Below are 14629 nucleotides of genomic sequence, written 5' to 3'. Positions count from 1 at the left end.
ATGTGTAACTTATAAATGCAGGGGTTTTTTTGTTACATAACAGCTCTCAAAAAGAAAACAATGTAAAACTGTAGAGCCTACAAGTCCACTCAGTCCTACTTCTTATTCAGCCAATCACTAAGACAAACAAGTTGTTTACAGTTACAGGAGATGCTGCTTATTTACAATGTCACCTGATAGTGAGAACAGGCGTTCACATGGCAGTTTTGTAGCTGGCGTTGCAAGGTATTTACGTGCCAGATATGCTAAACATTCGTATGCCTCTTCATGCTTCAGCCACCATTCCAGAGGAAATGCTTCCATGCTGATGATACTCATTAAAATAATGCATTAATTAAATTTGTGACTGAACTCCTTGGGGGAGAATTGTATGTCTTTGGCTCTGTTTTACCCGCATTCTGCCGTATATTTCATGTTATAGCAGTTTCGGATGATGACTCAACACACATTCATTTTAAGATGGAGGAGGGATAGCTCAGTGGTTTGAGCATTGGTCTGCTAAACCCAGGGTTGTGAGTTCAAGCCTTGAGGGGACCACTTAGATCTGGGGCAAAAATCAGTACTTGGTCCTGCTAGTGAAGGCAGGGGGTTGGATTTACATTATCTGCTGCAAATTGTAACCAAATTTGGTTATCTGAGAGATTGGTTGAAGTAAGACTGAGTGGACTTGTAGGTACTAAAGTGTTTCATTTTTCAATGCAGTTATTTTTTTACATAATTCTACATTTGTAAGTTCAACTTTCATGATAGAGATGAATACAGTACTTGTATGAGGTGACCTGAAAATGCTATTTCTTTTGCTTTTTACAGTTCAAATATTTGTAATAAAAATAAATATGAAGTGACTATTATACATGTTGTAGTCTCTGTTGTAATTGAAATAAATATATTTGAAAATGTAGAAAACATCCAACATATTTAAATCACTTATTATTTAACAACGCAATTAATCCAGATTTATTTTTTTAATTGCATGATTAATTGTGATTAATTTCTTTTATTGCTTGACAGCCCTAATCCTCATTATATATAACATCATTTTATATACTGCTTCCTAATGGAGAATTAAAACGCTATCAGAAGAAATGGGATTGAGGTAGTGAAGGATGAATTAAATGTTCAGAGGTTAAGATAAATCCTGAAATTGTGAATGTTTACTTGAAGCTTACCCAAATGTGATTCTAAAGAAGTGGACTGGAGAACTTAAGCGAGATTGTGTACATCTCTTGAGCATGATTTTGAAAGTGCTGAGCACCTAAGCTTAAACCAACTTTTTATAAAACCTGTCAGCTTTAATAAAATGTAGCTGTTCAGTTTGGGGTGAAGGTGCAAGTCTGCTCTTACTTAATCCAAACCGGATCGCTCATCCCTAATTTTAAATGCCTTTGAACCTAAAGATTGCTTTAGTCAAACTGTACCCATCTGAAAAGAGATTGTTCTCATCAAAGCAAGCTATGTTTAATCATAAGTATTGTATGGACGTTTTGCATAATGATGATGATACATGATTTTCATTCCTATGAAATGGCCTAGCCCCGGGTAGGCAACCTATGGCACGCGTGCCAAAGGCGGCACGCAAGCTGATTTTCAGTGGCAGTCACACTGCCCAGGTCCTGACCACTGGTCTGGGGGGCTCCGCATTTACCTTTAATTTTAAATGAAGCTTCTTAAACATTTTAAAAACTTTATTTCCTTTACATACAACAATAGTTTAGTTATATATTATAGACTTATAGAAAGACCTTCTAAAAACATTAAAATGTATTACTGGCAGGCGAAACCTTAAATTAGAGTGAATAAATGAAGACTCGGCACAGCACTTCTGAACATTTGCCAACCCCTGGCCTAGCCTGAGGTTAGATTTTATATTTGGTGGGGACTAGATACTGTTTAGGGACATTTCGGAACTAAGTCCTGACCTTGAGCAAAGTAGCTGATTTTTATTAGGATTTGGGTTGCAACTTTATGAAATGTCCACAATTTCTGAAATAGATCTGTACCATAAACCTACCTCCACACAGGTTATAAAATATGGCAAAACTTCTGGAAAACTGGACCTGGGTTCACGTTGGTAACTAAATCATGAACTAGGTGAGATTTAATCTGATTTTGAGTTTCATTATGAAAATTTCATTCTGCTTGAGCCCCAAGACAAGAAAATGACACCAACAAGTAGAATTCAGTGCACTTGTATGGTACTTGTAGAATGTTTAGTGGCTCTTGGGCAGTTAAAGTATTTTGCTACCTCTATGGGATGTCATTTTTATGCCATCTTCCCATATGTTACCATCTCTTGGATAACACAACCTCCGAACAGGATGCAGCCACTTCAGAAATGTTGAGAGTCTGACACTGTCTGTAATAACAGTATAAACCCCACAGCCAAAAGTAACATTGAATATGAGTTAATGGCTGGCTCCCCAAGCTCCTATCAAAAATGGTTCCACAGCAAAACTCTGGCTCCAGACTTTGGATTGAGAATCCTACTTTCTATGGTCTATCTTTTGTAACTGGCTGAACCAGAACTCCAGATCTGAACAAACTCTCAGTTAAGAAGTTTCCACTGAAATCTAAACATGACAGTTTTAGGCCATCCCTAATACTTATATACAGAGGTGATGGGCACTCCAGACAGGGGCGACTCTAGCTTTTTTGCTGTCTCAAGCATGGCAGTCAGGCTGCCTTCAGCGGCTTGCCTGTGGGAGATCCCTGGTCCTGTGGACCTAGCGGCTTGCCTGTGGGAGGTCCACCGGTCCTGTGACTTCAGCGTACCCGCCTCCGAATCCACAGGACTGGGGGACCTCCTGCAGGCAAGCCGCCGAAGGCTGCTTGACTACAGATCTCGCAGGGACCGGCAAGGTGCCCCCCGCAGTTTGCCACCCCAGGGACGCGCTTGGAGCGCTGGTGCCTGGAGCTGCATCTGTCTCCAGAAATATCATAGAGGCACAGGATGCCATGGTGATAGTATTTCTTTACAGAGCAACACAACTTATTTTAACCTTTCCTTCTTTTCAGCTCCCACCAGCAAATAATATACCCGAATGACCAATAAACTGAATGGAGCGAAATGGCATTCTTCCCTAAAAATGGAACAATGCCAGATATGAAGTCTCTGAGAACAAAAGCAGACAACCTCCCATTAGCTTAAAGTCTCAGAATTTGGGTTACACCAATGGCATATTTTTTGAATAATGCATGTTGCAAGAATGAAGCTTCAAAAAAAACTAGCACTCTGTTCTGTTCTAGAGGCAGCTCCTTGCACATGTACTGAGTCTGCATTGGCTTCCTGCAGTCTGACTCTTGTAATTAGAACAACTGATTGGATTAGTTAATTATATTAAACCTACTGGTTCACAAGTCTTGAACATCAGCCCTATGAAGGGTTTAATTCACTAGAGATGGGACAGCACAATACAAGGTTTGCATGTGTGATTGATGTAACTTGATTTTTTTCCCCTCTTGTTGCCAAGTTACAAAAAAATGTTCTCACTGGATATTCTACCTTTAACTAGACTAAATTCCCAGCCAAAAGAAGTCATGCTGATTAAAAATTGATCATATACTGATGTCTCTTGGGGGGGGGGAATTATGAATAAGATATTTTTTATTCTAGACATTGGCCAGACATGGTCAAATATAGCTCTTCAGTCCCCAGAGACCCTGGCATATACCACTGTAGCAAATTACTGAGTTTGTGTGAAATAAATAACTACTAATTTATAATTAAACAGTATGAGTATTAAGTCTTTAAAAGCAGTATCATGGTGATATATCAACCAAACTGTATCTTGGATTGTTTTCTTCTCTGGCCCCATTGAATTAAGAAAGGTGAAATGGCTGTGAAAATCCATGGCATTTATGAATTTAGCTGTTTGTAAGCCCCCCAAGTGATAAAGAATTACCTTAAATATAGTTTTGATGCACACTGAACATTTTACAAGAAAATCTGATTCCAGTAGAAGATATGGTATAATCCCTGCTGAAATATCAAACATTTTTTGTTTTGCCTGTTCTTGAAGATTAGTACAAAAGGACATTTAAATCACAATTAATTTTGAGATTGCTTTGTACTAGTGTAAATGTTTGTGTGGCATGATAGTAGGTACAGAAGGGTCTATTAACATCTTTTCCCTAGTGGAGAAAGCAAGAGTTGATTCCAAAAATATATACACTATGTCAAGAATCCAGTGGTCTTACTGGCTCCCCAAATGCTGTATGGTATTCAGCATTGACTGCTGTTTTGTCAGCATCTTAGACATGACCAATGTAGGATCTGTGGTCATGTCTGTACAGAGACTCTTTCATATTAACAATTGCAGAGAAGTTTCTCTTGTTTTTAAATGCTTTAAAAAAAAAACCCACCTTCAGATAAAAGTCAAATTCTAGCAGATCTGACCAAACAGAATATATGAGGCAATGCTGCATATAACACCTTTTAATGGGTGATAAATAAAGGTACATCCAGTCTCAACTGCAAGAAGATATTCCACAGAACAGGTAAGAGAAATAGTGCAAAAGAAGTATCTTCAGTACAGTTAACCCATAAGGGGTCCAAGGGTAAGATTATGGGATTCTGCGTTGATACCAGCTAGTCTGCTTTTCTGGTTATGACATGAAAGAAATATAATTCAGAATCAATTTAATGGTGCTACCTTTTAGCAGTAACCCAATTGGTAAATGGGGCATTTGGCTTGCTGGGGATGAGGCTACACAGGCTAGATGAAAGCTTCAAATAGAGAGCAAAAATTAAAAAGTATGAGCAACAGTAGATGCCTGCTTAGATCACTCTGCTTAAAATTACATGCCTCCTCAGAAAATGGAAGAAGAGAATTTCTGCAGGAATTTAAGAATCTAGGGGTAGGGTGGGGGAGATTTTGTCCTATCCAAAAACAAATACATAAAAACTCTCCTGCATGCTACATTTTTTGATCAACAGCAAAGAAATGTATTGACAAGATTTGTATGTATGCATACACACACGCGCACACACACAATACAGTGCTCAGCAGACCACTTCTGATGGTTTTAGTAAGTACTGGAGTTTTAAAAATGACTAAAAATTGAATATAATCTATTTGCATTCAGAACACTTGCTGGGGAAATCATGCCAGGGAGATGTTTGGACTACAGAATTTCAACTAATTAAAGTGATGAAACAAATGCTGTGAGGATGAGTCTGCAAGTAGTCCATGACAGAATCCTGACGCACTGTATTCCCAGAAGTCGAGTACAAAAGCATGCCTGATCATTTAGACACGTTGAGATGCTTCTCATATGTGCTGGGGCAGTGGTGGTGTTCTCATAAAAGTTGCATTAAGGAGGAAAATGCACTTTAAATGCTGTATTTTCACCGGTTTTCTATTCAGTGGATGCAGCTTGGAACGGCATACTCAGGGTTAACACCAGGAAGGCACACTGGTGGCATGTACTACCAGGTGTTGAAACACCCACTGAATTAGCTCCAATGCTAGCCTCTGTTCAGAGCTTGGCACTTCTTCAGACTCAACAATATAGTATCATAAAAGATGTGTTAATCTCTTACCTTGATCAGATCCAGTGTAGCTTTTTGGTTGTTCTCCGTCCACTACCAGAAAAAGAGAAATTAATGCCAGATCCCAGTGAGTCATCCTAAATGACAGCGTAGGCTCACTCTTTGCACAGGCTGCTTGCTGCCTCTGCTGTGTGACAGCTGCCGGCTGGCTTTGGAACAAGAGTGTCCCATTCTGCAGTCTACTGCCGGGGGAGTTTGAGGGTAGAGAGAGAGAAAGCAAGAGAGAGGAAAAGACAGACAGGAATATACCATGTAGATGTTCTCTCCCTCTCTCTGCTTGGTGCCCTGACATACGATGCGCTGTTTAAAAGTTACTTTTTAATATGTGATGCAGCCTCTGATTTAAAAACCTCCTCAGTTTTGCCCATTTTTTTTAAATTATTTTTTTAAACTATGCACAGAGCAACTTCTGGATGTTTCAGTGATTCCAGTTTCTCTCTGTGTCAGTGGAATGGTTTAGATGCTATACAAAGAGGATGTCAAGTAGCAGCCGATATGACTTGTGTATGTGTGAAAAGCAGCGTGTAACTGGCAGCTGTATAGATTTCCTGCATTCACAGAGTGGCAGACTAGTGGAGGTGAAGTGGTGATTCTGCGACCTGAAGAGTGGGCAAAAAGAAATAATTACATAATCACAAGACATGCTGGAGGGGACTCTTGGGTGCTCCCAGGATGATACATGTGAAAATTCTGCCTTCAAATGGAATGATTTCCCAGCCTCTGCTGGATCATCCCTGCTTGTGTGTCTGGATATTGCTAAATCCTCAATTCCAGAAATGTCACTTATCCTTTGGGATCATAAAAATACCTCCACGGAGCAAATATTTTGTGTTTGTGATAAACCAGATTGCACCAAATGGCAGGTATTTTCCTAGGGAAGGATATGCCTAGACACTATTCACCCCTACCTTTTAAAATACAAATAGAATATTGTATTCTACTGTCAAAATCTGTTTGTTTTTTTTCTTTTTTCAGAACAAAGAAATATTTCCAGTGCAGCGTAATAGAAGTTTGTGGTTACTGAGGGAGTGTATTGTGTCTTAGGGCAAAGGGAATGATGGAGGGGTAGAGATGAATAGGTTCCCACTACATGTGCTGCTGCTGCTGCTGCCACAAGCTAAATGGGAATGGTATCTTTTTGGGGGGCAGGGAGCTTTGTTGAAAACACTGGCAGTACATCCAGTTACCATTCACTTTGTGTCACTGCTAGAGCTAGGCGAACCTTACTATGTTTAGAAATACCATATTCTTATCCAGTAGGGTGACCAGATAGAAAGTGTGAAAAAAGTGTGTGTGTGTTGGGGGAGGGGGTTAATAGGTGCCTATATAAAAGAAAAAAACAAATATTGCGACTGTCCCTATAAAATTGTGACATCTGGTCACCCTATTATCCAACTCTCCTGGATCTGAAAAATCAAGTGGTGTTGCATATCAGATGGTACTTGGGACAGGTCACTGCAAAGATAAGAATAAAAGTGTGACCATACTGAGTCAGACCAAAGGTCCATCTAGCCCAGTATCCTGTCTTCTGACAGTGGCCAGTGTCAGGTGCCCCAGAGGGACTGAACAGAACAGGTACTCGTCAAGAGATCCATCCCCTGTCACCCATTCCCTGCTTCTGGCAAACAGAGGCTAGGGACACCATCCTTGCCTATTCTGGCTAGTAGCCATTGATGGATTTATCCTCCATGAACTTGTCTAGTTCTTTTTTGAACCCCATTATAGTCTTGTCCATCACAACATCCTCTGGCAAAGAGTTCCATGGACTGACTGTGCATTGTGTGCAAAAATACTTCCTTTTGCTTGTTTTAAACCTGCTCCCTGTTAGTCATTTGGAGACCCCTAATTCTTGTGTTATGAGAAGGAGTAATTAACTCTTCCTTATTTATTTTCTCCACAGCAGTCATGATTTTATAGACCTCTATCATACCCCCCTTAGTCAGCTCTTTTCCAAGGTGAAAAGTCCCAGTCCTATTACTCTCTCCTCAGCTAGAAGTTGTTCCATATGCTTAATCATTTTTGTTGCCCTTTTTTGAACCCTTTCCAATTCCAATATTTCTTTTTTGAGATGGGGCGAACACATCTGCACAAAGTATTCAAGATGTGGGTGTACCATGAATTTATATAGAGGCAATATATTTTCTGTCTTATTGTCTATCCCTTTCTTAATGATTCCCAACATTCGCTTTTTTGACTGCCACTGCATATTGAGTAGATGTTTTCAGAGAACTATTCACAATGACTCCAAGATCTTTCTTTAGACCCCATCATTTTATGTGTATAGTTGGGATTATGTTTTCCAATGTGCATTACTTTGAATTTATCAACACCGAATTTCATCTTCCATTTTGTTTCCCTTTCACCCAGGTTTGAGAGATGCTTTTGTAGCCCTTCACAATCTGCCTGGGACTTAACTATCTTGAGTAGTTTTGGATCATCTGCAAATTTTGCCAGCTCACTGTTTACCTCCTTTTCCAGATCATTTGTGAATATGTTGAATAGGACTGGTTCCAGTACAGACCCCTGGGGGACACCTCTCTCCATTCTGAAAACTGATCATATATTCCTACCCTTTGTTTCCTATCTTTAGCCAGTTACTGATCCATAAGAGGAACTTCCCTGTTATCCGATGACAGCTTACTTTGCTTAAGAGCCTTTGGTGAGGGACCTTGTCAAAGGCTTTCTGAAAATCTAAGTACACTATATCCCCTGGATCCTCCTTGTCCACATGCTTATGGACCCCCTCAAAGGATTATAGTAGATTGGTAAGGTATGATTTCCCTTTACAAAAACCATGTTGACTCATCCCCAACAAATTGTTCATCTATATGTCTGACAATTTTGTTCTTTACTATAATTTCAGCCAATTTGCCCAGTACTGAAGTCAGGTTTACTAGTCTGTGATTGCTAGGAGAACCTCTGGAGCCCCTTTAAAAAATTGGCATCACATTAGCTATCCTCCAGTAATTTGGTACAAAAGCTGATTTAAATATACTTCTGCAATTTCGCGTTTGAGTTTCTTCAGAACTCTTGGGTGAATACTATCTGGTCTTGGTGACTTATTACTGTTTAGTTTATCAGTTTGTTCCAAAACCACCTCTAATGACACCTCAATCTGGGGCAGTTCCTCAGATTTGTCACCTAAAAAGAATGGCTCAGGTTTAGGATTCTCCCTCACATCCTCAGCCATAAAGACCGATGCAAAGAATTAATTTTAATTTCTCTGCAATGGCTGTATCGTCCTTGAGTGCTCCTTTAGCATCTTGATGGTCCAGTAGCCCCACTGGTTGTTTATTGGGCTTTCTGCTTCTGATGTACTTTAAAAAAAATGTTGCTATTACTTTTTGAGTCTTTGGCTAGCTGTTCTTCAAATATATATATTTGGCCATCCTAATGATACTTTTACACTTCATTTGACAGAGTTTATGCTCCTTTCTATTTTCCTCATTAGGATTTAACTTCCACTTTTTAAAGGATGCCTTTCTGCCTCTCACTGCTTCTTTTACTTTGTTGTTTAGCCATGATGGCACTATTTTGGTTCTCTTTTATGTTTTTTAATTTGGGGTATACATTTAAGTTGAGCCTCTATTATGCTATCTTTAAAAAGTTTCCATGCAGCTTGCAAGGATTTAAGTTTTTGTGCTGTGTCTTTTAATTTCTATTTAACTTCCTCATTTTTGTGTAGTCCCCCTTTCTGAAATTAAATACTACAGCGTTAGGCTGCTGCGGTGTCTTCCCTGCCACTGGAATGTTAAACTGAATTATATTATGGCCACTATTACCAAGTGGTCCAGCTATTCACCTCTTGGATCAGATCCTGTGCTCCACTTCGGACTAATTCAAGAATTACCTCTCCTTTTGTGGGTTCCAGGACTAGCTGCTCCATGAAGCAGTCATTTAAGGTGTCAAGAAACTTTATCTCTGAATCCCATCTTGAGGTGACGTACCCAGTCAATATGGAAATAGCTGAAATTGCCCATTATTATTTTTATTTTAATAGCCTGTCTAATTTCCCTGAGCATTTCACAGTCAGTATCACCATCTTGGTCAGGTGGTTGGTAATATATCCCTAATGATATATTCTTATTATAGCATGGAATTACTATCCGTAGAGATTCTATGGTACAGTTTGGTTCATTTGAGTCTACGCTTTTGTCATAGCATTCTTTCTCAGATCTGAACCTTAGAGTTCAGAAAATGAGATACTAGCATGAATTTCCCTAAGCTTAATTACCAGCTTAGATCTGATAGGCTGCCACCACCCAAAAATATAGTGTTTTGGGGCACTCTGACCTCCCCAACCTTCGCTGGGGACCCCAAGAACCCAGACCCCTTGGGTTCTTAAAACAAGGAGAAATAAACCATTCCCCCACCTTCCCCCTCTCAGAACTTCCCTCCCTGGGCTATCCTGAGATACTGATCTAACCTCTTAAATCACCGTACAGAGAAGCATCTCCCTTCCCTTCCACAAAGAGGCAAACAGATTGAAGGGAAACAGAGAGATGTTATCTCTCCCCCTCCTGTCTCCCCACCCGTCCTGGTGAGTTATCTCAATCCCCTGGGATAAAACAAGGGAAACAGAGAAAAAAAAGCAGCAAAGAATCCTGTGGCACCTTATAGACTAACAGACGTTTTGGAGCATGAGCTTCCGTGGGTGAATACCCACTTCCTCAGACGCATGCAGAGAAAAAAAACAATCTATCAGGTTCTCTAAAAAGAAATCTTTTAATAAAAGAAAGGAAAAAGTAAAGAATTATCTCTGTAACTTCAAGATGTAAATATACAGGGTCCTATAGCTTACAGATACCAGAAAGAGACTTCCCCCCAGTACCAATACAAATCAAAATATTCCCAGCAACTACACATATAAAAGTTAACCAGCCAGATCCACAAATGCAAATAGTGTAAAACAATTAAAAAGCCTAAACCGCCTGGTTTTTACCTTCTATTTGAAAAGAAACTTATAGAGCCTGTAGTAATGTCTGGTCTCTCTCAGATCCTCCAAGAGAAGAACAAAGAACTCACACCCAAACTTCCCTCCACCCAAATTTAAAAGTATCTTGTCTTCTGACTGGTCTTCTGGTCAGGTGTCCAGTTTCCTGCTTGTAACCCTTTACAGGTATAAGAGACATTAACCCTTAACACTCTGTTTATGACAGCTTTCTTTCACATATAGTGCCACTCCTCCACCAGCACGATCTGTTCTTTCCTTCCAATATATTTTGTATCCTGGTATTACTGTATCCTATTGATTATCCTCATTCCACCATGTTTCTGTGATGCCTATTATATCAATATCCTCATTTAATATGAGGCACTTTAGTTTACCCATCTTCTTATTTAGCCTTCTAGCATTTGTATATAGACTCTTTTAAAACTTGTCACTTTTTAGCTGTCTGCCATTACATGATGTAATTGAATGGGACTTTTTTTTTCATTTGACTGTTTCTCATCAGATCCTATCCATATTTTATCATCTTCCATTCTCTCCTCCTTAGCAGGACATATAGTGTCCATTAATAGATCCTCCCCTAAGGGATATTTTTGTCCAGACAACATGCTCCTCCACACCTGTTGGCTCTCCTGCAGTGCTTAGTTTAAAAACTGCTCTACGACCTTTTTAATTTTAACTGCCAGCAATCTGGTTCTATTTTGGTTTAGGTGGAGCCCATCCTTCCTGTTTAGGTTCCTCCATTTCCAAAAGTTTCCCCAGTTCCTAATAAATCTAAATCCCTCCTCCCTACATCGTCTCATCCACTCATTGAGACTCTGCAGTTCTGCCTGTCTAACTGGCCCCACACATGGAACTGGAAACATTTCAGAGAATGCTACTACAGCTGTCCTGGACTTCAATCTCTTACCTAGCAGCCTAAATTTGGCCTTCTGGATAGTTTTAACCATGATTAACTGGCACTTTAATGTCTATTCTTGGCCCAGACCTACCAGTGTAAATGTGCACCAAAAATAAAATGAAGAATTGAAGTTAACCCATACATACACAGCCATACATACTTGGAAAAATGAGATTTTTGTATTGTAAGGGCATTGGCTAAGTTATCTGCTAGTGTCAGCCTGTGAGAATGAGAGGTGAGGTCTCTAAATCTTTTTTAAAAATTACTTTTATTACATGAATAATTTGTGACTTCACTAAATGTAGTAAGGATTTAGTAGGCTGACCATTCCTAATGCAATAAGACAGTGCTCCATAACCCTGAAAGGTCTTATGAAAGAGTCTTTTAGACTTATTGCTAAGAACAGAAATCATAACAGTAGAGGTTACTATGAACTCTCTGTAAAGAGCAATATCCAGTGTATAGGAGTCCCCAATCTTGTGAGTTGTTGGAATCATCTTTGCAATGTATTTTCCATTCAAAGTAATATAATGCTGGGATGTCAGTGTGGTGGGCTTCTGGTGCTCTGATACAATGTTTAATGCTATGTAGGTTAAAGTTCAAATATCAGTCTAATAATCTGACTTTCCAAATTTACTCTGAAATTGGGCTATTTAAAAATTGCACCAGCTAAATATCCATTATGTCTGCTTCCTGTTTCTATTCAATGTCATATCTGCTCCCTTTAATGAAAAAAGTTTTTATTGCTCTTTACTCCATTAGCTCTGCAGAATCACACATGGCTAGAGGAAATGAGGTGTGATAGAATCTTTCCCTTGTGCATAATCAGTAGAACTGTGCATTAAATTCCAGTCAGTTGAGACAAGGCCCAGTTGCATCATATCTGAAAGCCCAGTTTGGCCTTCAGAATATTTATTTCTGGTGGCAATAAGATGTGTGAAATGGAAAAGAACCTGAATCTCAGACCACAGGTAGTTTACTAGAGCTGGCAATTAGGAAAATGGAGCCTATGTGACCTGGTGTTACTGAGATGCACCAAATGTAGAATCCCACAGTGACATTTTTGTGAGAGGTCAAATAGACCTTCATCTGAAAATCAGAAGGACATGATCTAACCAAGTGTCTCTTAGTGCAGTGTGATTCAACCAATTGATACTACTTGTGTCAATCTCAAACGGTTCCGAAGTTGTCTGTAAGCAGCCAAAAATTTGGATTTTTGTTTGTGACAAGAGCTTTCTAGACCTTTGAATTTGTAAAACTGAACTGGAACTCTTCCAGGGACAGGCTTTTCTTGGTATTCAACACATTCTGCTTCTAGTCGGGGCTGAGAGCAGGACTTACAGAGGTGCATGAAATTGGAAAAGAAGTTATAAAAAGACAAGTTTTCACTAACTTTTATGAAACTCAAAACTGGCATATGTAGAGTTGGGGCAAATTCACAGATCTTTATTTTCACACCGACTTGCCTGTCCCAATCAATTAACTGCATTTTTACAAGCCACTGGCCAATTTCTGCCCTGTACGTTGCAGAATTGCCTGCTGGAAAACCTGTGGCCAGCAGTAGGAGATAGGGTATAAGTTGCATCTACTCTTTTTCTGGCCTCGGTAGAACATTGCAGAAGGGCTGCTCCACATGGTTTCCACAGCGGGAACCAAAGCTGTGCTTACTCTGAGCTGCAACAAGATCTGCATATTTATGTGTCCTTTCCCTGGCAGTGACCTCTGTATTCCTGCAGATTTAAAGGGACTGTGTATCTGCTTTGTTTTGTTCACAGAGGTGGGACCACATTCATGATGCTTTTGGACCACTTTCCCTATTTCTAAGGGGCTACCAGATCTTCATACTGTTTGTTTTCTGGGTAGCTAAGTTTATTTACATTTTTTTAAATAAACATTTATTTGTTTATTTTCACCTCCTTCCTTCCTCCCCACTAAATTGCCCTACTCCCGGGACCACAGTACACAGATTTATAAATGGTGCAACTCCTGATCCTTATCTGCTGAGCATTGTTTACTATTCTTTATATAAGTCCTGTGGCTTCGAGCTCTAGAAGGTAAGGAGCTTTGCTCCTGTCTGTTGGCAAACAAGGGGAGGAATGATCACATTTGCATAAGATATTACCCAGAAGCTCCACAGGGGAAGGAGTTCTCTGCCATCATCTGTAAGAGAAAAGTACAGCTATATTTACATAATCTTTCTACCCAGAACTCCTCCAGTGACACCTGAGATGTCAACAGAACTATACACAAGCCAGAATTGGTTGATAAGGGAACTGAACCGAAGGGGAAGGGATTCCTATTTTGTGACAGAGTGCATCACCAGTGACAAGGAGTCTTCTCAAGGGTCCTGTATGCTATTGGTTCTCCTTTCCTGAGGATGCTGTGTTGTTGAGAGGACTTTGTGGTGAGGGATGACCCAGACTGAGGACTTAATTGTGAGAGCAGTTGCCAAGAACTTTGTGATGGGAGATTATGCAGAGGCAGTTCTTTGATAGGCCCAGAGGACAGCAGCAGAGGTAAGTGAACTCTGGTGGGGATCCTGCTACCCAGACACTATATAAAGCTGATGTCCCTGTAGTGGTTTAGTCGGTGAAACCTCTGGGCAAAACCAGGCAGTACTTCCCAAAGGACTCACCCAATGCACCTCAGGACTCTGACCATGCTACCCACAGACATCACCACTTGCTTATAGGTTGTTCTCAAATGGGGAACCAGGTGCACGACTGCCAAAGTTACCATGAGCGGGAGTGTTTTATGAAACAGTCACATAGATATAGTTTGCTCTGTTTTCTCAAGTTTGATGTTGGGTTTCCTTTCCCCTTATAGAGTTTTCCTTGTTTCATAAACAGAGTCAGTGCTTACAAATGGAAGCTATTTAGTGATCCCAGAAATTCTAGGTGGGGGCTGGAGCTGATGGTGTTTTAGTTTTAACAGGGACCCCTACCTATTGTTGTTGCAGACAACACCTTGCCGACAAAGGTTATAATTGAATGTTTCTGCCCACACAATTGATTTCTCTGTAGTCGGAATTTGGATCCCTACCCCAACTTTTACTGATGGAGAAGAAATGAAGCTGATGAGAGATAATCAATTGCCATCTTTTTAGAGCAATTGGAGGGGCTGTAATTTGAGATTCATGCGTACACAGAAAACAACACTCAGTAGATTATTTTGTAGTACAATTCATTCCACTGTTCATGTTGATTGAACTGTCACTGTATTGCCA

The 14629-nt window shown here is 39.9% G+C and overlaps 1 protein-coding gene across 1 annotated transcript in view; it reads right to left on the bottom strand.

Annotated features, from left to right (window-relative positions):
- The window catches only part of RASGEF1A (RasGEF domain family member 1A), a 285401-nt gene extending 279715 nt beyond the window's left edge, over nt 1–5686 (bottom strand). The window contains exon 1 of the mRNA XM_030570254.1: nt 5543–5686. The gene's annotated coding sequence lies outside the window, so the exon portion shown is untranslated. The remainder of the gene's footprint in view (nt 1–5542) is intronic.
- Nucleotides 5687–14629: the final 8943 nt, after the last annotated feature.

The sequence above is a fragment of the Gopherus evgoodei genome, chromosome 7 (assembly GCF_007399415.2).
Source record: "Gopherus evgoodei ecotype Sinaloan lineage chromosome 7, rGopEvg1_v1.p, whole genome shotgun sequence".
Lineage (NCBI taxonomy): Eukaryota > Metazoa > Chordata > Testudines > Testudinidae > Gopherus > Gopherus evgoodei.
This window is presented reverse-complemented; position numbering and strand designations above follow the sequence as displayed.